The sequence below is a fragment of the Anopheles gambiae genome, chromosome 2 (assembly GCF_943734735.2).
Source record: "Anopheles gambiae chromosome 2, idAnoGambNW_F1_1, whole genome shotgun sequence".
NCBI lineage: Eukaryota > Metazoa > Arthropoda > Insecta > Diptera > Culicidae > Anopheles > Anopheles gambiae.
The window spans coordinates 2,358,501-2,385,814 of record NC_064601.1 but is presented as its reverse complement, the minus strand read 5'-3'; the positions used below and the strand labels follow the sequence as shown (position 1 = coordinate 2,385,814).

At 50.8% G+C, this 27,314-nt stretch overlaps 1 protein-coding gene across 7 annotated transcripts in view; it reads right to left on the bottom strand.

Annotated features, from left to right (window-relative positions):
- Positions 1-27,038, bottom strand: part of LOC11175862 (homeobox protein 5) — a 102,677-nt gene extending 75,639 nt beyond the window's left edge. Inside the window, exons 1-3 of one of the 7 annotated variants that reach the window (XM_061651899.1) lie at positions 26,962-27,038; positions 25,145-25,704; positions 19,050-19,124 (exon numbers count right to left, since the gene is read on the bottom strand). The gene's annotated coding sequence lies outside the window, so the exon portion shown is untranslated. The other 6 variants (XM_061651896.1, XM_061651897.1, XM_061651898.1 and 3 more) reach the window with 6 other exon arrangements.
- Positions 27,039-27,314: the final 276 nt, after the last annotated feature.

The following is a 27,314-nucleotide window of genomic DNA, read 5'->3' as shown; positions in this document are numbered from 1 at the left end:
GGGTTACCACCGTCGGGGCACTGCCTTCGATGTCCCAATGGCCCCAAAAACCGAGCAAAACCTAGGGATGGCCTCGAGAAAACCTGTCCACCCTGCAAAGGTTGTAAATAAGGTCCTGCATCACAGGGGCAGGGAGAGCACAGGGAGCGGGGTAGGGAAATATAATACACAACACATTTCCCTCGGCTTGCAGCGGTGCATCCGAGCCGCAGCCAACCTCACCCGTACCGTTCGAAGGCGTGGGCCGTCGAACAGCGCACGGGGTGGAAAATTTTCCCTCTGCTCGTGACCATATGGTTAATGGGTTAACATGCTTTTCTTGCATTGCCTCCAACGTGCTGCTCTTCGTCTTCCAGCTGGCTGTTTGGTGTTGTTGGTCAATCGGCCCACTAGAACTCGTCGTTTGTCTATTGGGTTTCAAGTGAAGTTGTACAGGCTGAACGATCGGCGATGTTCTGCTGCTCTTCCTTCACCGGGCGTACAATCCAGGAAACGATCGCAAGATCGTTCCCGGGAAGGGATGCATTTGTAGATGGGCCTATGCAGTACGTGTCTGTGTATGTTTGTGTGAAACATGAGTGCATAATTTATGCACGAAATGCAACTGGTAGCCATGCCCACCTTTTTCCCTCCTTTCTTTCTGCGTCACACAGTGATCATACCGTGTTGCTGGCTTTTTTTTTGACAAACAACATCAACCAGCAAACAAGCGACGAACCTTCTGGCAAACGAGGCAGCACAAGTAAAAAGAAAAAAACATCTTTCCTGTGACATCTTTTCGTCGCAAATGATGGCAAAAATCGTTGTTTTTATAAAAAAAAAACATGTCCGTGTTGGAACGAGCTCTGGCTCTCGGTTTGTAGAAAACATCCCGACATGAGTCCGCGCTGGCTGATTGGGAGACCTTACGCCCAGCAACAGGACGCTGGGCATGTCGAGTTGTTGGCGCCCTTGGGCCGTTGCTAAAGCCCCAACATGTTGCCCGCGACTCAAAGAAGGCTAGTGCGAAAAGGAACGCGATAGGAATCATGCGCTAATTGACGCTCGATACAGCGAGGAAGCGCACTGTTTCCCCTCCCCTCGCTGGAATGCATAGGACAAACCAGACCAGAATAATTGAGTCGTTTGTGCACGGGACAGTCACGGGCAGGGCTTGTTTTAAATATGAAATTATACATATTTTCTCTTTCGCTCGCAACTTTCCAACCATCCTCACCATCATCATCATCATCATCATCATGATCCACTGGAGCAAACAACAGTGTTTGGCCTCAAATACAAACAGAAGCTCGCTTCGCCATTGATAGCAATAATAGATCCAATAAAGAACGCCATGCCGTTGCGGTCCCGCTCCGGCAGGGGATTGGCGGTCGCGAACGATTTTATAATGGTTCAAGGCTACTTCTTTCTCACGATTACCCCGGTGATCGGGTTTGCTGCCGCTGCCGTTCGGTTGACGTAGTAGCACCGGCGTTGTTGGTAGCAGCGTCAGCTCGCCCCTCGGGGGCAGAATCTGTCATATCAATCGCTGCGGTCACGATTTCTGTTCCCGTGGCTAACGCGGTACGACTAACCTGCGCAAAAAGGCATCCTCCGTTTTTTTGTTTCGTCGATCTGTCCGCATTTGTTAGCCGGGGTTGGGTTAATCTTAATCTCGCTTATCATGTTGCACAGCAGCTCAGAACTGTTCCCCACCCACCTGTGCAGCGGCACTCGGTTTGCGCCGTCGTCGGGCCCGAGTAATCTCGACCAGTGTGGGCGACAGCATAGAGCGTCCGTCTCATGCCATCGTTAGGGCAATCATAAATCATTTAATTATGCAATTATAATTAATCTTCCTTCCCAGCCCGGGCCAGTCGGCGAGGTTTAAGTGGGGAGTGGAAATGGCATCCATTTGTCGCTCGAGGGGCTTAAGCTTAAGACACAGCACAGCGTCTCTGGAGCCTGGCTGTAAGGAGGAGGCATGTTTCTTCGCCGCGTTCGTCGACCGCTTCCGGGTCCTATGCTCAAGAACGACGGCGAAGAAGATCGCGCTTTGGTGTCGTTATTCCGTCCACCCACGCGGAGGTTCGCCGTCTCTTCCGATTAAATCGATCCCAGTCGAAAGGGAGTGGAATTCCCGCCAACCCTCCTAGGGGGTGTGTGTGTGTGTGTGAGTGGCATTTTTATTCTTACCCTTCTTTTCGCTCGAGTTGATCTACTGCAGTACTCCTGATCGGTATGCGAGCGGAATTGGCGCGTTACTGCTTTGCCCTTGAACGTGAAATTATCCCTTCTCCAATAATGCGATTTCCTCCGTCTCGCTCTCTCCCATTGTTGTTCCCAGTGCACCCGTGCTGCCATGTCGCCCCGAGGACACGTACTAATCAGTCTCGGCTTCTGGGTGTACGATTTTCTTCCCATTTGCTGCCGCGCGCACAGCCACGTTCCACGGGGAGGCTGTGGTTTTCTAAGCCAGCAAGAAAAAAAACAACTCTTTGCTAAATTCCCTCTTGCAGGCAGGAATGGGGCCTTTTTTCCACCTCCGCAAATGCCACGAAAGTGACGCCTCCGATAAATCACGCCTTAGTCTGTCGGGCGCGCTGGGGTAGTTTTTGCATTATCGGTCAGGGCAGCCAGTGGGGTATTTATTTCACTCCGGCTTCGTTCGATCGGCCAGCTGGCCGCTCACTTTTTTGTCTTCGCTTCGTTGGAAACCATTTCGCGATCACTTAACCACCACCGGGCACTGACTGACAGGTGGTGGTCCGCGTCGGGTCGGTGTTTCGCTTTTACGTTAACGGCGGGAAGGGCGAAAGGGTATCGAATACGGGCGTCAAATTTGTTCTCAAACCCCCTCCCTACCTTCCCTTCCTCGGATAGATTCCGCTTGGCTCTGCTGGTGGCGAACGTTTCTTCGTCTTTTCGATTGGATTTGCTAGACGTTGCGGGTGCAAAACGGTTTCCCCTCCCCCGCCCTGTTTTATTGCCATTATTCGCCTGAATGCGCTGAACTTGACAAGGCAAAGGCAAAAGGGCTACCGAATTGCAGTACGCTTGAACTTGACTTTGAACGTTACGCGGCGCTGGTGGCGCTTTAGCGGTGGTTTTATGTCATTGGATACGTTAAACTCTCCGCTGGTGGAATGTGCGAAGGGCGATTAGCACTGCTGCCGTGTGGGTGGGTAACGATTTGTTTTGTATTAGAAACCAATGCATCGGTAGTTATAGACTATAGAGCAGAATTCTCTCGAACGGTATAAGGAAGCAATAATGTTTCAAAATAAGCTAAAAAACAGTTCTTTCTACAACAACGATCGGTTAACATTTAATTAAAAATTAATTACTTACTTTGCACGCACACACAACCACACGCCCTGGCCCGTCCATCAGCAGCGCCCTTTTGTACATCCCTTCATTGGAAACCGTGTCGCCTTTAATGGCGTAATGGTTGTAGCAATTATTAATTTTATCGCATCGAACCGCCTTCAACTGATCGATCGCTGACGCACCCAGCAGATACAGAGCGAGAAAACGAGACAGAAACAGAATGAGGGATTTCTTCTGCGGTAAAGAGAAAGAACTGCTACATCGAACAAAAAAAAATCCGTTACCACCATTTTGCCTTCATTCTTCCGCCGTCGATGATGAACCAGCATGATGAACGAACTTTCCACCGACTCGCCATGTAATGGTGACGATCGATGGCCGATTGACTCAATTTTAATTAAGAGATTAATCTGTTGCATCGGGAAAACCGGCGCCCAGCGGTTTTTTTTTGTTTTGCTTCTGCTGTGCTTCCCTTCCACTGGGGCCCTTTGAACTGCGTGCCTGTACGTGTGTTGCGTGACATGACAAATGGTATTTCGCCGCTCGAAACTTGCAACGCGGACGGCTTTCCCGGTACCTTTGATCGTTTGCGCGTTCGACGAAGAAGCGCGACCGGGGCCGTGTTTTGCGCCGCGGCCTTCAAAGACGGCGAACTGCGCAAGGTGCCTGCGGGCTTGATGAAAAATGAGACGTCTTCTGTCAAGGCCGCACGACACGGTTTCGGGACGAGCTCGCTCGCATCACGAGCCCTGCAGCTGTACGAGGATGGAAATCATCATCAGCCGCATCCTTTGCGGAAGCTGCAGCCTCCTGAAGCAGGATGCTGGTGCGATTTTTTGAGCAAACATGTTTGCGTTATGGATGGAGTTGGCGAGGTCCTTCGGTCAGCCAGGAACAACAGATACGTTGAGCTGAACGTGCGAGAAGAATGCAACCCGCTTCGGCATTCGTATGCGCTGTCAGCTTTGATTACTCGGATTTTAATCGATTTTTGATGACCGTTTTGCTTTCCCGCGTGCTCGTCCGGTTTCGACCGATCCATCATGCCACTGCACGAAACAAAGCGCGCGCACTAAAATGTATGTTTTAAAACAGTCCACGTCCCCGTCTGTCAGTTGGCTTATATCTCGCTTTTTTATTTTTATTTTACCGCCGACTGCTTTACGGCTTTAGCCAAACATTGTCGCTTAAGATCAGCCATCCGGTGGTACGGACTAGCCTGTGAACTATTTATAGCTTTCCGTCCCGCAGGAAGACGGTATGATTTATGCCATCCTTCCGACGAAAAACACTGCGGGGTGAGGGAGGACGAAAGGTGTGTTTGGTGGCTGCTCTCTGCCCGCACAAATCACGTCGTAGGCAGAGCAATCTGATCGAGCCATAGAGAAAGAGAAAAAAAATGGTCCAGCGCCCAAGAAGCAGAAAACCAAAACAAACGAACTCTTGAAATTGAAAGACTCTTGCAGGCGGCGAACCCGAAATTTCTTTCCCCGGCTAAAGAAACGTATCCCGGGCGGAGAAATCCATCATCGCTAATTTTTTTTTCTCTCTTCTCTCCCTCCTACCCTGGAGCAATTTGTTTGGGGTGACGGAGATTTTGAATAAAACTCCACCAACATTGCGATGGAGCCCGTTGCATAGGGGGGAGGGTTGTTTGGCTGCAGGAAGGAATTTCGAAATCGAACGAAATGAAAATTACCGCAGGCGATGCCGGTCAAATCTAACGACGGTGGCGTTAGCTGTGGCCGCACGGTGCTATAACCTGTTTTTGGGACGGTTTTTTATTTTATTTTCCAAAAGGAAACTGACAAGCCTGGCACGCAACAACGGCCTGACGGACAGATAGCGGAGGTTGAGCCCTCGAGGAAAAAGTGACACCGTTAATGCTTGGATAATCGAATAAGCTCACAGCAGGCCGGGGTTGTCATCGGTGGAGACCTTTAATTAATACTGTGGTGGAAGTTTTTTCTTCTTCTAAGATCTCTTTTAAGGTGCATTCAATCAATGCTGTTCAAAATCAATTTACAGCAAACTTATATTATATTACGTAGCTTCTTACTTAACCACTTTTGCCGATCATTCCGTCGAAACGCTTCGTTTATTAAACGCTTATCCAAAGGGGGCTCCAACAGCTTAAGCACACTTGACATAATGACCCCGTAGAAATGGCTTCCAAATTGTCTTTCATGAAGCGCCGTGCACCATTTCACCTACCTCCAGAACGCTCTCGTCCGTCAAAAGTTCTCGGACGCCATCAGAAAACACAGCGCCAAAAGTGGTCCATTTTTAGCAGCCTTGAGAGATTCCACTCAGCACTGTAATTGCTTTTAATAACACTTTATTACCCGTGCGGTGAATTTATTTCCGCCACCGTTTGTTTCACCCGTCCACCGGCACCGGCACTGGTGGATCGTCCTCCTCTGCCTTTGAGCATTTGAACCACTCCCCCACGAGCTGCGGCCTGAGCGTCTTGGTCGTCGCTGCCCGTAACCTTGTCTTTAGACCGTGGCAGCGTGGCTCAGTGGTGCCGTTTGCTTTCGCCGCCACGCCACCACGGTGCCGCGCAGCTTCCGAAGTTCAAGGGAAATAAATCAAAAAAAGGGGGCTTCATAAAACTGCGCGCGCTGCCCATTTTTTTGCCGGTGCATGAAGGCAATAATTTTCAGATGCTTGGGTCAGAAGAGGTTATTTAACTATTACCATCGCCCGCGTACGGACTGCCGCGCGTCGCCCGGCTAGAGATGTCGTGCGCGGCCCGAAGACGTCCAGAAGCGTCGATCGCAGAGCGCCGGCCGACTGACTGGCAGGAGCTTCTGGGTCGCGGGTGCTCCGATAGCAACTCTGCTGCTGTTGCTGCTACCACTACTGGTAGAGCCTTCGGCTCAAGCGCCACACGTGGACGCTCGGTGGACCCGCAGACAAAGGTCACCGGATTAAAGAGGCGGTGGAAATTAATTGGTACTCGTTGCCCGGCCAGGCTACTAAATAACTACTTGACCCGCTTCTGATTAGCAGCATAAATCATATCGGCAAGAGCTAATACCTTCCTGCGCCGTGGACCGTTGGAGCGACGGTGCCCTTGCGCTGCTCTATCTCGCCGGGGGCATCTAGCAACAGAGAGGAATGGGGAGGATGGGAGACTCTGGCGATGGCGGAGATGGTTTAGATTTTTCTTTTTCTAATAACTGCCTCCAGCAAATCGGTTTCCTGTTGCGTGCGAACGAAACCGGCTCCAAAGAACACGGTGCTCCGGCGCAACGTTCGACTTCGTGGGCTACGAAGCAAGCAAGCGACGAACCCGTGTCGACAAAACGTTGGGGTTGATAGTTTCCCGCGCCGTCGGGTCATATTTATATGGTGTTTATTTCCGTCCCGACGGTAATTAGCATATTCGTTACAATTGATTCGCACACTCGAGCCAAGGGCCGGGGCGCCAGAAATGCCGAAAACCCCGATTCGGACTCGGTGATTTGATGCCACTCTCCCGTTTTCCCACGAGCTGGACGCCGCCGCGCACAGTTGCCACATTGTCTTTTGCACCAGATGGGGTCAGCTCACGTCGATAGCATCTGACACGGTTGTGAGGCGTACGTAAGAAAGGAAATTCCATCCCACTGCTCCTGCTCCGTTCTTCACTTCGTCGGGTGGGTCGCGGGTGAGACTTGGACTAGATACGACCGCTCAGCGTGGCGTGGTCCATGCGTTCCGTTTCGGGCTAATGCACGCACACCAGGCGATCGGGCGCGTTCGATCGCAGCGTCGCGACGTTTGATCGACGCTTCTGAGAGTGACATAATTTGTGGCTACTCTATTTCTCTTTCTCTCTCTCTCTCTCTCTCTCTCTCTCTCTCTTTCTCTCTCTTCCTCTATTTCCCCACCCGTTCGTATGCCTAATTGACTTTTTCACTTTTCGTCAACTCGCTGCTCGTCAAATGTACCGGTTTCGTGGAACGGGAACAAAGGATCAACGCAGCCGCGGAAGGAATGCGTGTGTGTGTCTGACTTGAAACCCCCGAAAAAGGAAGAAGTAAAAAGAAACAAGAGCCTCAAATGGGTAAAAAGTGAAACTAATGCTGCTGGTAGTGTGATTCTAGCCATTACCAGTCGATGACTTTCTCCACGAAAGCGAGGTGGCGTAAAACGCAACCAAAACAAAAGCTCTCCTCCTTCGTCCGAGAGTCACACTTCAACCCGGTCGATTGCATGCCCCTCCTCTGCTACACGCCATCGGTTTGGGCGCAGGCGAGGGAAGCGGAGCGGTTTGAACAAAATTTGGTCTAATTACCGGGGCCGGGCCACTAACCGGTTCAATTTCCTTTGAGATTGAAGTCGTGCAACAACAGTACGGTCCGATGGGGAAAATAATGATTCGCCCAGCAGGCTGTGGACCGTGGACATGGTGACGATGGAACGCTTAGCTTGACGTATCAATACGGCGGGCTTCAGCCCACAAGCGCCCCACCGGACGGCTGGATTGAATTTGGGGTTTTATGCTGCACTGGCGTACACCGAAGCGTACAAAGAAATCCAATTTAATATTAAATTAATGAGAACCTTATTGCTTTGACCTATTGGGTAGCAAATGGCTGTGTCATAGCATGCGAACGCTTGCGCTCCCGATAAGACGCAGCGCGGCAGACACAACAAATCATCCGTAGCCACATAAAGAAGTATCTGGTGCAAGCCACAAACATAACTGATTTAATCTGATAAAATCCAATCTAATGTCGGCCGCATGCAAAGGCCAGCAGGGCCCGTGCCCGAACTCCCGCATCGGAACGGCGAGCAGGATGTTGTTGTCTTAGAAGACGTTGAATGAAAACGAACCCACTGACAGCTCGAGACCGCAGCCCGCGTAAAGAGAGCCCACAATGACCGAAGAAAAGTCAATGTTTCTTGTGTGTGTGTGTGTTGGTTGTGGCCGTTTGCTAGGGCAGGCGGGTGCTGCTGGTCGGTTGGTTGCTCCGTTGTTTACTTGCCTGCTTTGCGGTTCAGATCGTCCGCACGGTGGTAGCGGAATATCAAGTCACGACTTCAATAATATTTACCCTTACAAACACTTGTAAATTATCGATACCGGATCTCGGGAGTGTGGCAGAGGGATCGAGGGGGCTTTTCTAATTCCCACTCTCTTTCTTTCTTCTGCTCTCACTCTCTTTCCTTTTCTCTCTCTCTCCCGTTATTTCTCCACCTCTTATGCTCCCGATAGCTGATCCTAGTGGGCCTTAAATCCACCTTCCTGTGGGTTTTGTTTTCTCCGCTTTATTCCACCTCCGATGAAGTTACTCGATCGTCATCACCGATTTTTGACAGACGCGGATTTGACGTCGGTCGCTCTTTTTGTGTGTGTGTGTGTGTGGATTTGAAACACGGATGCCTCCAAACCGGATGGCAGGACCGTTACAAGTATGTGTGGCCGCATTATATTGCTATTCCTCCGGCCCCTCGCACACCGATCCGCGCTAGAATCCGCGAATAAATAGGGTCGTTGAGGTGTAGTGTGTAAGGCGCAATAATAATAAAGGCTTGTCAAGGGGCCCACGAAGCCTGCTGGCAAACGGCATGTCGCGAGTACCAAGCCTAGCCCGTGTTGGGCCCTGTAATTACATAATATCGATTATTAATTTATAGCAAAGTATTTTTTCCTTCGCCTTTTTTGCGTTGCCGTAGCTGTCACACTCTGCTCCACTGATTTCGCCCAACTTCTTTTTATCGCTCTATCACTGTTGCCTTGTGGCTGCGTCAATCAAGTCCCCAGTATCCTCAGTATCCAGACCCTAGCGGGTCGTGTAGTGCCGGGATGCTTGCATCTGTGCAAGTGTGTGTGTTTAGATCTGCGCTCCCATACGATCCCTTCCCGCCAGCATATATATCAGCACACCAAGTCTCCTTACACTCATGAATATTCAGATCAAGCGCAGTGTTGTACCTCATGCCACGACATTTGCGACATTCCATGCGACATCGAGATGATCGCGAAGCGTGATCCGCCGTCGAATGCACGTACCAACCGCCCGGTTTAGTAGTAAAATGACTGCGATACAACAAAAAACGATCAAACATAAGGCTCGTGTCGGGGGTTACCGTGCTGGGGAGCGGCACGGAACAACGGCACGGCCTATAGAACCGGTTGCTAGTTTGTTGGGAGAGGAGGTTACATCCGTCTGCAAGCTGTTTCACATTGTACGAACTACAAGTAAGTTAGGGGAAGAAATTATGAAGATTTTGTTAGCAAATATCTCCTTGCATGACTTCCCACAGCGGGCCAAGAAAACCATACGGCTCCAGCGCTCAACAACAACCGCTAAGCTGCGGCAGTCAGTCAACGTCAGGCTCGGCGCAAGTCGTCAGCACCAACGTCAGATTAAATGCCAGAATGCACCGCGTCGTCGTCGTCGTCGTCGTCGCCGTCGTTGTTCCCAGGGCGGCGTGGCGTAGGAGATGGCCGATACCTTCGGGCGTGCCGTTAATACGCGCAGCTTTACGGTAAATGATTGCGAATAAAACACGTCTAAATGGTATGATAATTGTCCGCACACCTCCCGCGCACTCTCGCTTGGCCAACACACACACACATGTAGACGGCTACAGCTACAGTCTAGCAGGCCTAAACCGGAGAAGGAAATTCAAGGACGCACAACTAACGGTAGTTTCCCTCTCCCAGGGCCGCTCCACTGTAATGTATCTAGTTTTTGTTGCTAGAGTCCCTCGACTGGTTAAGGTTCGCATGGCCCACCGTCATCTTCTACGCTGACGATGAGTGTTAGCGTTTCTATCGCTGTGTGTGTGTTTGTGTTTGTGTAGATAGTGATCTATCGACATCGAAAATTAGCGACAAGAACAGTGGAGCGCGGTACTGGAGAATGCGAACAGCGACTCAATCTCTCCAGCGCTTCAGCGTAGCGATCACTTATAAAAAGGGCGCAGAGGAGTGGAGTTTGCTTGTAAGTGTGTGTGTGTGAGTGTTGTGTGTTTCTATTGGAAAGCTTGGTGCGAGATGCAATTAGAGATGACTGTGCTGTCATCAAACCGACTGTCACGGGTGTGGAATGGTAAATGGATGGCAGCGGGAGTAGTGAGTAGTGCAATTTTCACTCATTTCGCCTGAACTCCCCCCCTGACTTTGCGCCTTACGTTTTCGCTGGAAGCCATATGACAAATGTTTGCATAAGATACGGAACACACGGACACGGAATTTCTCTCCCCTGAGGACTGTGCAAAGGGGGGGAATTGTTTGTGTCTTGGGCTTTTTTTCCTCCCTACTTGCTTTTTGTACTTTTGTTTGTTCCGTCCTCTGCGGATTCGTATCTAAACAATCGAGTGCGAGCCTACTGTCGGGTATGTTCCGCCAACACAGACGCAAGATAGAGCGTTTTTTGTCGTTGGTTTGGCTTAGTTTGTTTGTGGTTGTGAGTGTGTGTGTGTGTCTGGTCCAGCCGGCGGTAGTTTGGTGGCGAGTGTGCGACACTTGCCTTGCACGGTGACTGATCTGCTCGTCGATCGACCATCGAAACCTGTCAAACGGGAGATTAGAGCAGCGCGATTAGAGATCGCAACGGGGAAGAGCGCAGAGCAAGAGTGGACAGCAAGAGAAAAGAGCTTATCTACGACGACCGCAAGTGGTTTGGCATCAATCTTCCCCGAGCCCGGCCAATACTTGAGCTGCTGCCGCTGGTCCGTCCGTTGCTGTCGCCGTTCTCCTCAGGTCCGTGCGATTGGTACGACGTCGACGTTTGCAACGACCGTTTGCGAGCAAACACAACGAGCGCCTGACTTGACTCCGGTGACTTCGAGGCGTCCAAAGTGTGCTTCATCGTGACGCCGTTGATCACTTTCGCTGGGCATTAGGCCGTTTTTTGCGAGCCTCTGCTGTCCTCCGCTCCTTCCGGTACGGTGCTGCTGGATCGTACATCGTACTCTCGACGAATTGAGCAGTTTGCGGATCGAGCACACTTAAGCGGGAGGGAGGGGGGGTTTCCCCCCGGAGCCCGGACAACCCAACGGTACGGCGCGCTGGTGCATCGAGTGTTTTGGCAGAACATTGAACAAACATCGTAAGTGTGACTTGGTGCGGAAAATGACATCAAGGTTGCTCGTTCGCGGAGGTTTGATGCAGTGAGGCAAAGAAAACACACACTCACACACTTGCACCGAAATTAACCTCACCGTGCCGGCGATATTACCAATTTTATCGTTCATTTTCATTAACCCGTCCAATTACACCATCCAGCACGGCATGGCGGTGTCTTGAGCGGCGGTCTGTGTTTCGACGGTGTGATGTGATGAAATATCTTAACCACTTAATGAGAGGCCCCCAGAAAAGGTTCGTCGTCGACGCCGTCGTTGTAGTCGTCGTTTGCGAAAGAAATTGTGTTTAATCAGTGCCGTCAAAAGCCCACGATAGAGGGTCCTCGGCAAGTCACCTCAACACTGCCGTCGCTACCTCCACCACCACCACCACCATCGCGTCCCGGCAGGCTGGTTGGCTGACTCTCTATTGTCACCGTAACGATGCATTAATCGATCGACTTGTTAGCCCTTACCGCTTGCATCCCCCAGCCGCCACGATACCTCCAGCGTTAGTGATGCAAATCTTGCCGCTGATCCGGTTTCGTTGTCTGTTTTATTATTTCTTCGTTTTTTCTACGCCTAACGCCCCGTAATCGTAAATCGCGAACCTCGTCACCCGGACTCCGCCCGATCGATCGGGCAATCGATCGGTGACGACAAACCTTCGCCGCCCCTGTATGCAGGTGACGTGATAACACACTTCTACACACACACACATACTACGTACAACCCCTGCAGCCACGATGGAATCCGACAGGACCACGCAGGGCTTTGAAGGGTTCTGCATGCGATCTTTCCTTTGTGTGTGTGTGTGTGTGCTGATCGCTGTTGTTTTTTTTTCTTTCACCCCTGTGCCTTTAATTTATGCGCAATTAACCCGTTTTGGATTATGCAATGTTAGTGTATGTGTGTGTGTGTGTATGTGTGTTTGATCGGGGTTGCGATCGTGTGTGCACCGGCTAACGTGGGTCCGTACGCGCGTGTGTGTGTGTTTGTCTATAGTGCGATTGGAAAGTGAGAGCAGCAAGTGCACTTAGACACTGGCCCGTTCGTCAACTTTTTCCCACCTGTTGGTTAGCCTACGGGGCCGCGGACCTCGATCCAAAGGAAGGAAAGTGTTATGTATTATGACCCAGTTATCAGAACCAGAACCGGCGTTTGCCACACATTTGCTGCCGTTGCTCCAGTTGCCGTTGCTGTAACGGGGAGGTAGAATGAACGAAGAGCAAACAACGGTCCAACAAGGGAACATAATTTCCTTTCGAAACGTTTGCAGATATGATAGCGTTCGATATGATTTTAAAACATAAAATAGCAATTATTGAAATGAACGCGGGGTGTACGGTTTCATGCAGCATTTCTCATCAATCGTCTCAGACGTTACTCGACCCTTCAGCCGACCACATCACTTCGGGCGTAATTAGGTGCTCTCGAAAAATGTATTTTTTTCTCTTTGTGCAAACCAAAGGCCAGACACCCTCGGGGCTCCAAAAGATTGAGCCTATTCGAACCTAACCATAAGAACCACACACACACAAAAAACACCCCAACCGATTGTAACCAAGAACATTAAGGAACAACAAACGAGAGAGGGCAAAAAATGGCACACGAAACAAAAGCTAGAAAGTCGAAACAAAAACGAGACCATAAAGCAAGCGAAACCACCACCACCACGGGACCGGCGGGTATGCGAGCAGCACAAACTCACACACAAAAACACAACCCAACAAATAGGTCAAACGAGATGATCATTCATCAGCCCGTCGTTGCGATGATCGCGTGGCGCTGTTGCGGTAAAAGTAAAAGTCCCGTCACAAGTTGCTCGTCTAGAATGTGTCATTTGCATGCTCGCGGCAAGAAGAGAACCATCGAAAGGAAACCCCTAGCAGGCAAGGGGCGAAGGGGAAGATACGAAAGAGGTCCTCACGGCGCACGGTGACAGTACGCTTTTCTTGTGTCGGAAATTGGCCCTCATTGCGCAACCGGCACCGGAGGATCGCGCACACAATTGGCGCGCAATGGAAACTGGAGCTCAGGGCAATCCGTCCCGTTTGGCTGGCGATGGCGTTTTGCTGGAGGAATTGCCGAAGCATTTTGGCAAATTGTTTCATCATGACCGTTCATCAACAATCGCAGGTTGCCTTCGGGGGTCTGAGCGGGATAAATGAGTCTCTCTATTTTGCCCCAGCGCGCTTGCGGTGGGATTTCGCTAATGACGCTCGTCGGCCCCATCGTCCGCGGGGTCCAGGATCCGTCCAGGCAGAGCGTGCACCGCCAAAACGGTGCGGTGATGTATGGTGTGATCTATTTCAGCCAAAAAGGATCATCATCACCAGCGCCGCGGGAGGGCGCGATTGACACACACACACACCGAGGGGAGTGGGAAATTTTGTAAAAGGTCGATCCGTGAGAGATCGATGGCCGAAGCGTTTGAAATGTGGGTCTCATTTTTTATCTGATAATGATGCCCACACGCGATATGCGCTAAGGAACGGGCAACGCTTTGCAGCGGGAGGCGGAAAAAGGGGGTTTGCGTCACGTTTGCGTCGCTCGCGTCGAGCTCCATTTGCGGGACATTCGTTTGGGGGGCCGACGCTGTAGGAACATTCCGATGTGCCCGGGCGTACTGGACTACAAAGTAACGCGAGGCCGGTGGTTTCTTTTCTGGCGAGATTTTACCTTCCCACCCTTTGCGTGTCTTTTGTACGTACGCGCGTGTGTGTGTGTGTGTGTGTGTGTGTGTGTGTTGCGTAAAGCCGACCGTGCGCACCGGATGCTACACAGCCGCCCGGGTCGATTGCGTTGACGGTAATAACTCTGGGCCGCGACCCGTCGTTGGCCTGCTGGCCAGGCACGGGCACTGGTAGTGCTGCAGGGGCGATAACAACCCTACCCCGTCTTGTCGTTCGATCAAACGCGCGCTAGGTGACAAACGAGAGCGAAACTTGCTCGACATCTTGTGCACCAATCCGGCCCACCGCCACCCGGCTGTAGAACGGATAATTGGCTAATAATGTTGATTATCCCATTTGGTCATTCTACTTTACGATCCTCGTGTCACCAACAAACGCGGATCGCGATTAAACGTGACGTACGCGATTGCAACCGTAAACCGACCCCCGAACCTGGTAGCAGAAAGGTGTGAGTAAACATACGCCCCGCCGTACGGTTCGCGTGTTTGATTTCCTGCCGGTTCCGCAGGCGTTCTGGTGGAATCATACGCGCGTTGTGTAATTTGCGTGTTTAATTTTCATTTACACCCATTACGCAATGCTTCAGCCGTGTTTTGTTTGATGTTTTGTGGAGTTATTGGACTGTTGTGACTGGTGCTTGAGGTACTATATATTGTTCATCATTCGCTTCTTGGATGAAATGGGCCACAGCATGGCCCCCTCAACACATGAAGACATACAAATGTTTCAGGATGAAATCGTGATGTTACGTGCATAAAGGACGTAAAGAAAGCCATGCCCTTCCGCCAGCAACAGTGATTGACCTGTTCAAAAGCGACAACCACGCTCGTGTCTAATGCTTCCTCTCCGCCCCCCCCCTCGTAGCAGAATCTTGGGGAAAGATCTCGCGAAAGAAGAAATAAATAAACATAAATATAGACCCATTCGGTGCGGCATGTCCGAAGTTCGTCACAATGTTTTGCACTCTTCACAACTTTCGCACAATGCCAATGATCGATTGAAACGTCGAGATAAGCCACCAAAATGGGCTGCTGTGACTTAACGCTAACGACGACGGCCACGACCGAGGGTTTGGCGCACTTGGCCTCTTTGGCGTGACCGGATGAGATTTTCAATTACACGCTCCCCGTGGCAGCTAGGGTTGTGTTCGGGTCGGGCGACGCGCATCCACAGCCGCACCCAAACCCAAGGGCAGGGTTCGCTGACGAGGGCCTGAGGACCGAATAATAATAACAACAACAACAAAAAACGAATTCGCCACCTCATGCTGCCACTACAAAAGGCACTGGCCACTACAGCGCGTAGTAGGGTAGAGAGGGTAGTAGGGGTTGGTGGTGTGTGTTTGCTGAAGGGATTTCGGTTGCGGTTTGAGATAAAGTTTCTTTCAAAATCACGACCATTCGCTAAATTGAACCACGATGAATCATCGGAATCTGGAGGCTCTCCGCCACATTTGCCCCACTGAAGAACCCAGGTGTGTCTAAGGTTGTGTTTTTGTGTGTGCAGGAAGTCTTCAGACCGACAACCAGGACAAGCTGGTGCTCTCGGCGAAGTAGCTATCGTTTACAAGAGCCACCTCGAAGCCAGGAAGGACCGAGAGAAGGACTGGGAAGACTGTCAGCTCAATAAGCGTAGATCGTTAGAGCTAGCCGTCCCAGCCGACATCGAACCGCATAACACACACACACACGTGCTCGCTCGCTCCCTGACACTGGGTGCGAAAGGGGTAAGGCGACATATTCTTTTGCTCGCTGTCAAAAGTGTTGAATGCCTTCGTGATTGTACTGTCACCGGGGTCTACGTTTAGCGCGAGCATGCATTCCCGTCACCCCCTTTTGCGCGCATGAGCATGACGCAGGCCGACCCACGTACGTGGGGCGAGCTCCCCGTTTACCGACATGGCACCAGTGCGCGGTCCAAACACGAGTGTCATCACTCATAGAAGCATATCTGTTGGCGTGCGGAGCTGCCTTTGCCTAGTCGCAAAAGGGCCGCGACGGCCACGAACCGTCAAAACAGCCCCGCAGGCTCTGTTGTGTCGGTTTGCAGTTCGTTTGTGTAAATGCGCAAGGTTCGTCGCTTGACTAATGAACGAAAATTGAAATCATCTCACCGCGGTGCGCACGCTACTAGCGCAGCGGCACGGTGTGAGCGACTTAAAGGAGAACGAATAAACGAATTCACTCACCAAAGCGAGCGAGCGCGCGCGCGCAAAGGGGTTGGGTGTACAAATCCGTGCAGATCCCTGCTCGTACATGCCAATTGACCCAGCTTAGCTCACGAGCCTCGGTTTTGATTTAGTTCGTTTTTTTTCTGTGCTGCAGCAACCACCACTGCGCACTGGTCAATGGAGGGCGCAATGGACAAAGTAGCCGCAGCCGCAGCCTCAAAAGAGGGAAGCTTACCCTTGAGTCCTGAGTCGTTCGCTCGTCAGGAGCGAGCCGGCATGGGGCAGGGATGTATGAAATGAGTAGGTGTGCGCACTGTCGAGGCTAGTTATTTCATTCACGTAATTTCCGGCGCAAAACGCCACTTGGCTGCGGCATGATCTTCGTTCGTTCGGCCAGCACAACGAACCAACGAATGCAGCAGCGGTAATGATGGGATGGAAATTGGATTATCGTGTATAAAATATTAATCTCGAATGAAGTTGCTAGATCGCTCTCTTGGGGAGAATTTCTCCTCCCCGTAATGCATTCTTAAATAGGTAAGACTCGAAACAAAAACACGACCGAACGCAAGTATCATAAACGCTGTTTGCTTCCGTTTTGCACCTTTGGCTGGAAGTCCCACAAACAGCATGTACCATTTTGCCCTACTAAACCCTGCTCTCCGAAAGGGAAGTGGCTAGCTACAGGGAAGAAATTAATAAAATGTCAACACAGTCGTTTAACCGATTATATGCATTAGTTTCATGCCGTGGTCCGCTGCCAAAGCTCCACCTAAACCCACACACACAGTACCCATTTGAACGATCGATCATGGCGCGAGATGGAACTGCTCGTTCCCTGCTGCCGTTTGTGTCGCACATCATCCGCCAGAACCTCCAGCTCGGAGCAGGAAATGCATTCAAGAGCATGTGCCGCGTACACCACCCGTTAATGGTTTCTTCGCTTTAATGCTTTACCCTCTTCGGTCAGTTGGAGGCAGCAAAAAAACCAAAACCCCACTTCAAAGGGAACTAGCCCAACGGGTTGTTGCAAGTGCTGTCCGTTCCGTTTTGTACAGTTGGCCGCGCGTCATAGCGACACCACTTTTCACTCTTCCAACATCTTCGCCCGAGCGTCCAAGCGATCAGAAGCGGTGGTAAAGCATACACTCACAGCAGCGCACGAGAAGAACAAAGGCAGACCAGCAGACTCGTCGCTAGGTGCTTTCGTGCTATAAACGTAGATTTTACTGCCCATTTACTAGATTAGAGCCGTAGCTGCACGTTTCTATTCTCTCAGCGCTTCTGTTCCCCGTGCTTGCTTGCTTCCTGCGGGTGCGTCCCGTGCTGAGTGTATTTCTTCCCGGTCTTTGAGTTTTCAGCGAACCCTTCCACCTTCTTTAGTTCCGACCATCTCATCTGCGTCGGGGGAGCTTTGTATGCAGAAGCACAAATTAAGCAACGCTCGCTTCTTCTTGTCTCTTGTTGCCCTGTCCCTATATTCGTCCAATTCTGAAGAAATGCAGGTCGCGATCTTTCGAGGGGAATTAAAATGTTGTAGCTTTATTAGCGAACGAGAATGGCTCATCCGCTAACTAGCAGACAAATCAGGCAATCTAAATCCGTGTTGTAGATGACCGGGAAGTGGTTTTCGAACTTGAATTGAAAGCAATATTAATATCACACCTTTTGGGCTAGTTAAAGCTGAATAGAAGTACAAAAGCATTTAAGCAAATCGCTACGTGTTTGTAACTGAATACCGTGCCCAACCACAAGCCCATCGCAGGCGGGCAAGTGATTCCGGTAAAGGTGGGCTACAAATTGCACACCTTCTCGATCGCTTCCAAATGGCAAAGGTTACGCTTCAAACGCGCTCACAGCAATGCACCGGGACCGATCGCAACAACCAAGGGTACACGGGTGTCTGCACCGATGCACAGACACCGAGGCCGGGGAGCGATCAAACATGCTCCAGTTTGTTATTACGGCATTACAAGCACACGGTGCATTACAACGCCGCGGACACGTCCGGCTTGCCAACGAAAAAGGGCTGCAATGCGGGAGAGCAGCCACACGGAGGGTGCCAATTTCAGACATGCCAGACCAGCGCGACGAGCCAGTCCCGACGCAGCGCCCCCTGCATGAGCGCATAATTCCCCCTTCGCCCCAACGCCTCGAACGCTGCCCCGCTTGCAAACCACTAATTAATTGTAATAACAAATTATAACAATTTCACCAATTTGTAGTACGCAGCAGTGGTAGTGCGATACGGGGAGGGGTGCGATCCGCTGACTGATCGCGGGGTGGCCGCGCGCTCGCGATCATAAACTTAGCTCGATTTGCAAGTTGATTATGCGCGATTAACAACATATGCCCGCGTTGTCTGACATGAGAAAGAGCGCAGCGGCAACGAAAATATGCGCCCTTCAAGCCGCACACCGCCCCGTCTCCCCGTCTGTGTAGACGCTTCCGATTGAGCCATCACCGAATCTATCAGCACACAACACCATGACGTGGAGGGGTTGGAGAGAGAGAAAAAAAACAAGAGCACACACACAAACAGGCTGGAGCGCGTGGCGGACGAGTGAATTCCAATTATTTCCACCTAAAACAAATAATCGCAGCTTCGGAGTGAAATAATCGCCCTCCATTCCTTTCCCCTCCTTTGGAGCCGTGCCGTGGCAGACGGACCACACGGCGCACGGCCGTCTGCGCTCGTTGAGTTTCGCGTGACATACAAAAATCAGTAAATTTGCATAGTAATTGAAGAAATCCTGTTATTAGCGAGCGCGCTTGTAGAGTCGCGCTGGAGGATGCCGGTGGCTTACCTTGCCGCTCTTCCCTTCCGCTCGCTCCGCATGCATGCGCGCCCGGGTGTTACGGGTGGGCTCCAATCACGTTATCTGCAAATGAATTACAAAGATTAATTAACAAAATGCCGATCAGCAAATCATCCCATCAAACGCTCGAACAACGCGCCACGCGTATCCATTGCTTTTCCCTCCCGGGGTTTGTCTCAATGCGCAATGCACTGCTTGCCATTAGAGCGAATCGCCATCAAATCTGTCCGACAAATGTGGTGTAATGCGCGGGCGATTACTGTAAAGCTGACATAAAGAACTTGAATGCCACCGTAAAACACGAACCCCCTCGTTCCTCATGCCGTGAAGCATACATTTTTTTTACTGTCGTTCGACACAAAACATAAACTGCTGGCTGGCGGACGTAAAGTTTTGATGTTTGTTGCCTTAATCCAACAATAATTCAAAACCACCGTTTTGTTTCCTATAACTATTTACGATATGAATTTTTAACTATTTGAGCTGCGGGAAGTTGCAATTAATGCAGCTTATGTTTTGGCAGTTTAACGACACGATTGCCAATAGAAATTCCGACGCGGATGCTCGGATTGGCTATTTAAAAGTCGTAAAACGTTGGCCCTTTGCTTCGCTCTATTATGTTTCCGCTATTGCGCTTGCGCGAGTGGTGAAGCAGGTGCAGCAATCCCACTCATCCCACCAGTTGATTGTGATTTTACGATCAAAAGATCATTACGAATGCAGCGGCGGTGAAGTGAAATGGTCAATCTCAAACGGGGTGGCGATGCTGCCACGTAGATGAGTAAGTTCCTAAGACAAACATCTTGCTTCCCCTTTGGGCTGCAGAAAGCGAACGAAGACGTCGCAATGATCGCAAAGAGACATTCCTCCGACACAGGTCGAAGCGGAGCAGAGGTCGCACACCGGGCACGGTAGCGTTAAATACGTAGTAATTATCACTAAATTACATCTCACCATAGATCACCGTTTTCTATCTCTTCTGTCTCGGTGTGTCCCTCCCAATGCATATCCCCCCGCCCGGTCCGACGCTAGCGACGATGGGGATCTCACCGTGGACGTGATGCGCGGCACAAAAGAAAGAAGAAATTTAAAGTCAAATAAAAGCCTCATTAACATTCATTTTTAACGGTTGAAGAGACACGCGACCTCACGCCGGCACTGCTACTAGGGTTTTTGTAGCGCTCGGCGTGTGTATCTGTGTGCGTCTGTCTGTGAGTGGTCAAGTGGGGGGGGGGGGGCCCATATGAATTTTGTTTTGTTTACGGTAGAAAGGGAAAAAACAACACGCTTCTCTCCACAAAAGGAACGCTTCCTCGCGGCAATAAAGACAAACATTTTTCAGATCGCCTCAAGAGCGGAGGACACGCGCACGGTCGCGCGTTTTCCATCCGCCGCGTTTGTGCGAGTGCAAATTGAGGGGCCTGCGGATTAATGTATATTTATTCCGCCATCAGCAATAATTATATGATCAATTGTGTGAACGCTCGTCATGGAAATGATGCCATTTGCAAATGTGTTTCACTTTTCACGCTGTCCTAGTTTAGTTGCAGCTCTTCTGTTTTTCTCTTTTTGTGGCTGTGCGTATGTAATGCGATGTATGTATGATTGAGTGTTCTGTATTCTCCCTTTGACTGACGGACCTGATCATCTCCGGGGCCGAAGCTTTGGACGCACTGTGGACAGAATCGATGAAGCTTATTATGAAAACAGCCTTTAAGCCGTCTCACTCCCTTTTGTCCAGCGGTCAGCTTCTGGGGTTTTGGTTTCCCGTGGCCATTTGTTGGTTTTTTGTTGTTGTTCATGCTTTGTTTGCCTTGCATCATCGAGTCCAATTTAATGTTGTTGATCTTGGAAATACTTTCCCCTCCCCCCGCCCGCTGTATGTTTCCCATCCCATCCCTTTTTTGGTTCACTTAAACACAGCTTCTTGCGCGTTCCTTGGAGCGCGATCATCGGACCTTGGACAGCGATAGCGTCGCCACCGCAGCACCGCAGCTGAAGAAACAATCTCAGCCTCAACAATTTAACCACACTGACACACACACACGCGCATACACAACAATATTCGCAAGTTTGCAATCGCAGGCATAATCAAGGTTTATTTTATGGGCGCTGTAAATATCTCCGACGAAATGATTCGTTGTCGAAGTAATCAGTGGACGACGGGACGGGCCCGGGGAATGGGAAGTGGATGGGAACGAAACGAAACCGAGGGAGAAACAGATCCGATCAAACTTGTGCTCCGATTACTTGATGTGTGATTTTTTGGTTGTTCGTTGTTGTGTTTTCCCGAGGCGCACTTCTTGTTCTCCTCTTAATGCTGGGTTTATTTATTCGTATCCGTTTTGTCTCTCCCCTGCGTGCGTGCTTCCCTCTCTCCTTCCCTCCCTATCCATCTCTCTCTCTGTCTTCCAGTGTGTGTTGTTACGCGTTGCTGTTGCGCATTTTTATTTGCTGACTGATATTTGTTGGCAAGGTTTTGTCTCGTTTCGTTGATTGCTGGCTGTTTGATTTTGTTTGCTCCATTGCAATGCCAACCGCGGCTATAGGTTCCCACGCGGGTGGCTTCGATAGGGGGAGGGGGTCCGCTCTGTTGTGTAAAGGTTGAGGGATGGTTTGGGGAGCTTTTTAGGCGTTTGTTCCCTTTCCGAGCAGGGTCGGTTTTGATAAGCAAAAGAGAGCAGAAATTAATCCTACCCCCTTTCAGCGCTTCTCAATTAATTGGGTCATGTAAGAGGAGGGAGAGACGGCCACAAAAAGGCAGGCAAACACGGTCGGTTTTGCCGAGGCCCAACGTGTAAAGGTCGCCCCACACTCTGCACGGGTTGGGCTTGATAGTTTCTAGGAACGAGCCAATTTCCAACCAAGGGCCTAGCCTCCGACGGGGCCTAGCTCGTCGTGGCAGCGCTGCAATTGCAGCTCGTTTGTTTGCTCGCCACCGTTGCACACGAACCAAACAAACGCAACAGCCCCATCCTAATGATACCGGCAAACGATTCAATCCAATCACCTTTTCCGTCCAATAAACACAATGAGCCACGACATGAGAAAGCCACGCAAACACCGGCACACACAGACACGTATGCTCGGGCAGTCGTCGTGGCAGTGGGAGAGTAAACACGAAATAATTGACTATTTTCCACGACTCCTCTTATCGTTATCGTGATAAGTAATTTTTCAAGGTTATGGATTTCTTCGTCGGCATCATTCAACGGGGAAGGGGGGGGGGGGGGGAGGGTGGCGTGCGCCAAGTTCCCGGGTGCCATGTTACACCGACACTTTCCCACATGCGACCCCATCCTCGCTCCCCGCACACCACTCCCTACGCAGAAGCGAGGGGTGGAATGTGAAGAAGGAAAAGCTTCGGAGCTGAGGAGAAGTTTGAGTTATGTGCAACGATGAGACCGCACGAAGGAAGTGGCCAGCGGTATGTATCCCCGTGGCTTCGTGACTGCCGTTTTGTATTGTCTCGTTCCAGGAAAGCACCAGCAACGGTGGTTTGGGGGTGGCGGTGTTTTTTTGTTTATGAGTTTTCCACATTGCAATCTTGCGCGAGGCAAACAACGCATGTTGCCGTTAAACCGGAACGGAACGGGCGGGTGAAAGGGTGGCAGGGGAAGCATGATGATGCATCGTTAGCAGCCGACGCCGGTACGCTTCAAACGAACCGGTGCAAAATAGACAAATTGCATCTCTAATATCTTATTTTAGCCAGCCAGATTCCACTGGAGTCTCATCGGCTTGTCCGGTAACGGGTTTCCTGGGTTCGCTTGTACCTCTCGCATGGTGACACATTCCCCATCGGGTGATGATGGTGGCGGAAGGCAAATGAGGAACCATTTTCTATCGGGCGCTTCAATCGGTGTGTGCACGACGTACAATCAAGATGCAGTTATCATAAATGGCATCGGGTATTTGTTTTTCGTCTCAGTTTCCATTGTGGGAACAAGTGGGCTCGGCGCCGCCACTCCACAATGACCACCATGCACCACTGGACGACGCATACTGGTTGCCGTTTGGAGATGATTTGATTAGGAAAGGTAAACCCTTTCACACTGAGCGGCTGGCGGCGTTTGGCGGCTGAGTGAACTGTATCTCGAAACTAGATCACGCACAGCCGACCTTCGTGATCCCTGGGAATCCCTCTAGCGCTCGTGTTGCGTTTGGTTTTCGGGTTTCGGAACGGTTTCCAAATGGACGGACGCAATTTCGAGGTGAAACCTTTGCGTTTTCCTAAAATAAAACCAGCGTGATCTCTGCGTACTACCGCACACCTACGAAATGGACGATCGGCAGCCTACAAGGGTCGGGCGATTCGGTCGAGAAATGTCGAACGCACGTAAGTGGCCCGTACTTTAATTGTACTTTTTACCGAGCGCTTGCGCAATTACCGAAGTGCTCATCGCGTTGCGAAAGGACGCCGGACGACCGGAGGCACTCAGCGGGAAAAGAGCCCTAAAGTATTGAACTTCCACTCCTTCGCTTCCACTCCTTCGCTCACTCGCTCGCCACGCAAAAGCCCCTTGGAATGTGTTTGGAGACGATCGTCGTGACTGCGTGATCGCCCCGGAGATGTGCGCCTGCGTATTTTGCTCCAAATTCTGGGGCGGTCGAGAGTTCACCCACAAATTGATGACCTTTGAATCACAGCGCCGCAACACAGCTGGAGCCTAAGCCAATTGAATCTAACAAAACGATGATCGAGGAACTCCTAACGTCCGATTGTAAAGATCTGTCTGCTCCCTCCTCCCTCCTCCTCCTCCTCCGATACCGCACTTGGCCGAATGGGCAAAGAAGATCACGAGCAGGTCTTCGTTCAAGGCCTGCCGAAAAGTTGCAGCCATCGCACACCACACGACCTCCAAAAAGTGCGTCTCTCTGACTGTACTCGGAATTAGCAGTGCGGGCTGTTTCTATGCGCGAACTTGAAGCGCTGAAGCAGCAGCAGCACCACCACAACAAATCTAGCCGATGAAAAATCAAAGCCCCGCGCACACGAGATGCGCATTACGAATCGCGCAAACACAGAACAATCACGATTTTTTGTGCCTTTTTGTTAGCTGAGAAGGAAAATGAAAAACGAACAAATAACGAACCGAACGAAAAACGGAGCCCCTCGCGGCAACACATCCGCCACTTCTGCTGCTGCTGCTGCTCGATTGTGCAATTGTTGATGCTTCTTCGATTTGTTTTATTCAGCACCACCACCGCCACCACCACCACCAGCATTCCCTTGGCAGGTGAGGCCGGCCTCCGTGTCACTCTCGCTCATCAGCTCGCTTCGTATTAGTTATTGTGCCGATGGATAGATTCGCTTTTCTCTAACGATGTTTCGTTTTGATTTTGGTCATTGGCTCTTTTTTCCAATTCCCTCCCTCCCTCGGCCCCATCCGTTTTCGACTCTTATTTTCGGAGGCTACTTTACCGTACCTTTTGTATCGCCTACCCCTTGGCCTCCCTTGCCTCCCATTCATTGCTTTTAGTAGCTTCGAAGTTTTAAGCGTAAGAGCACAGCCAAAACGAAAAGAGTTTCCCTCTCGCGTGGTGTGCACGTGGTGGTGAGTCTCTAGCCTCACAGTTACACACGGCATTTTATGGTGCCGTCATGTGGTACACAGCCCTACTCTTTCTCTGCTTCGCCCTTCCCTTGTCTACCCTTACCCCATTTTTCGATTGGGTGAATTCGAACGAAATCGAATCTGGCTACGATTGTGCGAGTCACGTGGAGCGCGCATAGTTTTTGGGGTGTAATTAAAGCGCTCAATTGTTTTTCGTGTTTTTAGAGATGAGCACGCTGTACCACCACGCCAAAGCACCATATACGAAGGTACCCTTTACGGTGTGCGTTGGTTCCCATTCGCCGCAGCAAACGCGCTCTAGGATACACTTTCCTTCGAAAACAATTGCAGCACAAATGAACCAATAAATCCAATGCGATACGCTGTCCAAATCCTGTGCGTTCGCGCTTGTTCCGTATTTAGCATGAGGGAAGGTCGCATTCGCGCCTTTCGCGGTCCCATCTATTCATCCCGCACAAAGAAAAGTGGAACAGGCGGGCACAGGCTCGCGATAAATTAAACTACCTTTTTCGCGCGAACAGCTGTCTTCCGATGGTGTGTGCGTTGATGACGGAGACGACGGTGGATGGCGGTCTTTTGGTCGGTTCGGTCCAAAGCAAAGGTCACAAGTTAATCCTCACAAACTCTCACACACACACACACTCTCACTGACACCGGGCACTGGCACAGACATAGAGCGGTTTTTTCTCCTCCTTTTCCCTTCTTCACTGGGGGCCCCCTTTCCGCTGGGGGCTTAGAAATTTCCAATGCTACAACTACCACTACTATCCAACAATTTCGGCCAGCGGCGGATTTTTCGCGATCGCTTCTTTACGGTCACTCCGGGAGTGACGAAAACCGAACCAATGACTTCATCGTGATTGCTCGTTTCGTTCCGTTATCGGCCGCCGGGAGGAAGCTGTGGCAGCGTCACAATTTGCTACGCCTCGCGGTCACACGCACTCGAAAATGCACACACACACTCACACACATACGCACAGCGGACGGCACACCTGCAACTCGCACAAATCACACACATGCACACGGTCAAACTGTGCGGCAATTTTTCGAACCGGCTACAAACGCTGCAAAAAAAAACAAAGGCAAGAGATAATTACACACTTTTTCCCCATCGCGAAAATCCAAACGGATCATCGATCACTTTCTTGGGCCGTGGGCTGGGATACTGGCCCGTACGCATTGCCAATTCTCACCGGTCTCGGCAAAAAAGGCTTTCGGAGGCCGCCCGTTTATTTGCTTTTCTTGCTGGCTAGATTTAATTTGTATTTATCACTGTTTGAGCGGTCAATTTTTTACTCTCTTTCTCTCTCCCTCTTTCGCTTGTTCAACCCTGCGCGTATTAGAAACTCTATTCACGGCACGGCAGGAGCTTTGTTTTTACTCGCAGCGAGCAATCTCGGTTTGGCGATCGTTCGCTAACAATGCACCAACAATGCAGCAGCATGGCAGCGATGTTCCGCATTTGTATTAATATTCATTTTCTCGAGAGAGAGAAAAGCCATTGCTAGCTCCTTAACTTCACCCCATACCTCACGCCAACCGAAATGGAGATGTTTAATGATCCACTTGCAAGCGCTGGGTTGGAAAAGAATGGCAATGTTTCACGTTTGCGCCTTCCACTTCGTTAATTTTTCCCTCCGTGTTTGCATGATAAAGATCACATTGCACAGTGACACCGTTCACAGTGCTGCTGGAGGTGCACATCCGTCTTGATTGCTTGTCAATTTGCTTCCAGACTTTATCACTCACTCAAACTCGCACATTTCACTACCGCACGAACTAGATCCGAAGGAAAAAGCTGTCACACATTCTCTCGAAAATGTTTACTTCATTTGCACTGCGATGCGACGCGATTCTTTGCTCGATTTGCCAGCAACAACAAGGGCCACAATGCCGTCGGTGATAATCCATGCGGAATTTGGTAGGAATGTACCGCCACTAGCGGCACTGGCTTAGCCGCGGTGACCCAGTAAGACGACAAGTGTCGCACAGCTATGCACAACCGTATTTCGCATGTGTCTGTGTGTGCTTAGATTAGCGTCCACGATAGTGCTTTTCATCGCCGGGTAGGGAAGACGCGCGAATAAACGATGATCGGTAGCACCAGCAGCAGCACGAGCGGATGAGTAATAGAAATGAAAGGGGTGAGTGGAAGTGGGGTGGGGTTAGGAAGTGGTGGTGGTACGAGGATGCGAGACAACGGTGGGGACTGCACACCAACAAAGAAGACGACAACAAACGGCGCACGCTAGAAGAGCACGAAGAAGAAAGGAAGGAAAAACTATGCACTGGTGAAAAAAAACGTTATGTTGATGTCGTACCTCCAGACCGACTGACCGAGTAATACAGTATCTCGGCGTTCCCAACCGAGGACACGTTCGCCCTCGCTCTGTTGCAATGGGCGCCCGAACAGGTTGGGTACCGCGGGCACTCACCGAGGCGGCAGCAGCCAGCAGTAAAACATCCGAACGTCTTCGCAACGGCGAGATCGTGTACCCCGTTACTGAGAGCAAACGGCCGTATCGAGAGAGAGAGAGAGAGAGAGAGAAAGCTGGCACACGAAAGTCACCCATCGCCATAGCAACGCGGCTCGATCCCGGTTAACGGCGGCGGTAACTCGCACAGCAACGGAAGACTTCAACGAGCGAGCATGAAACGAACCTTTTGCGTTCAC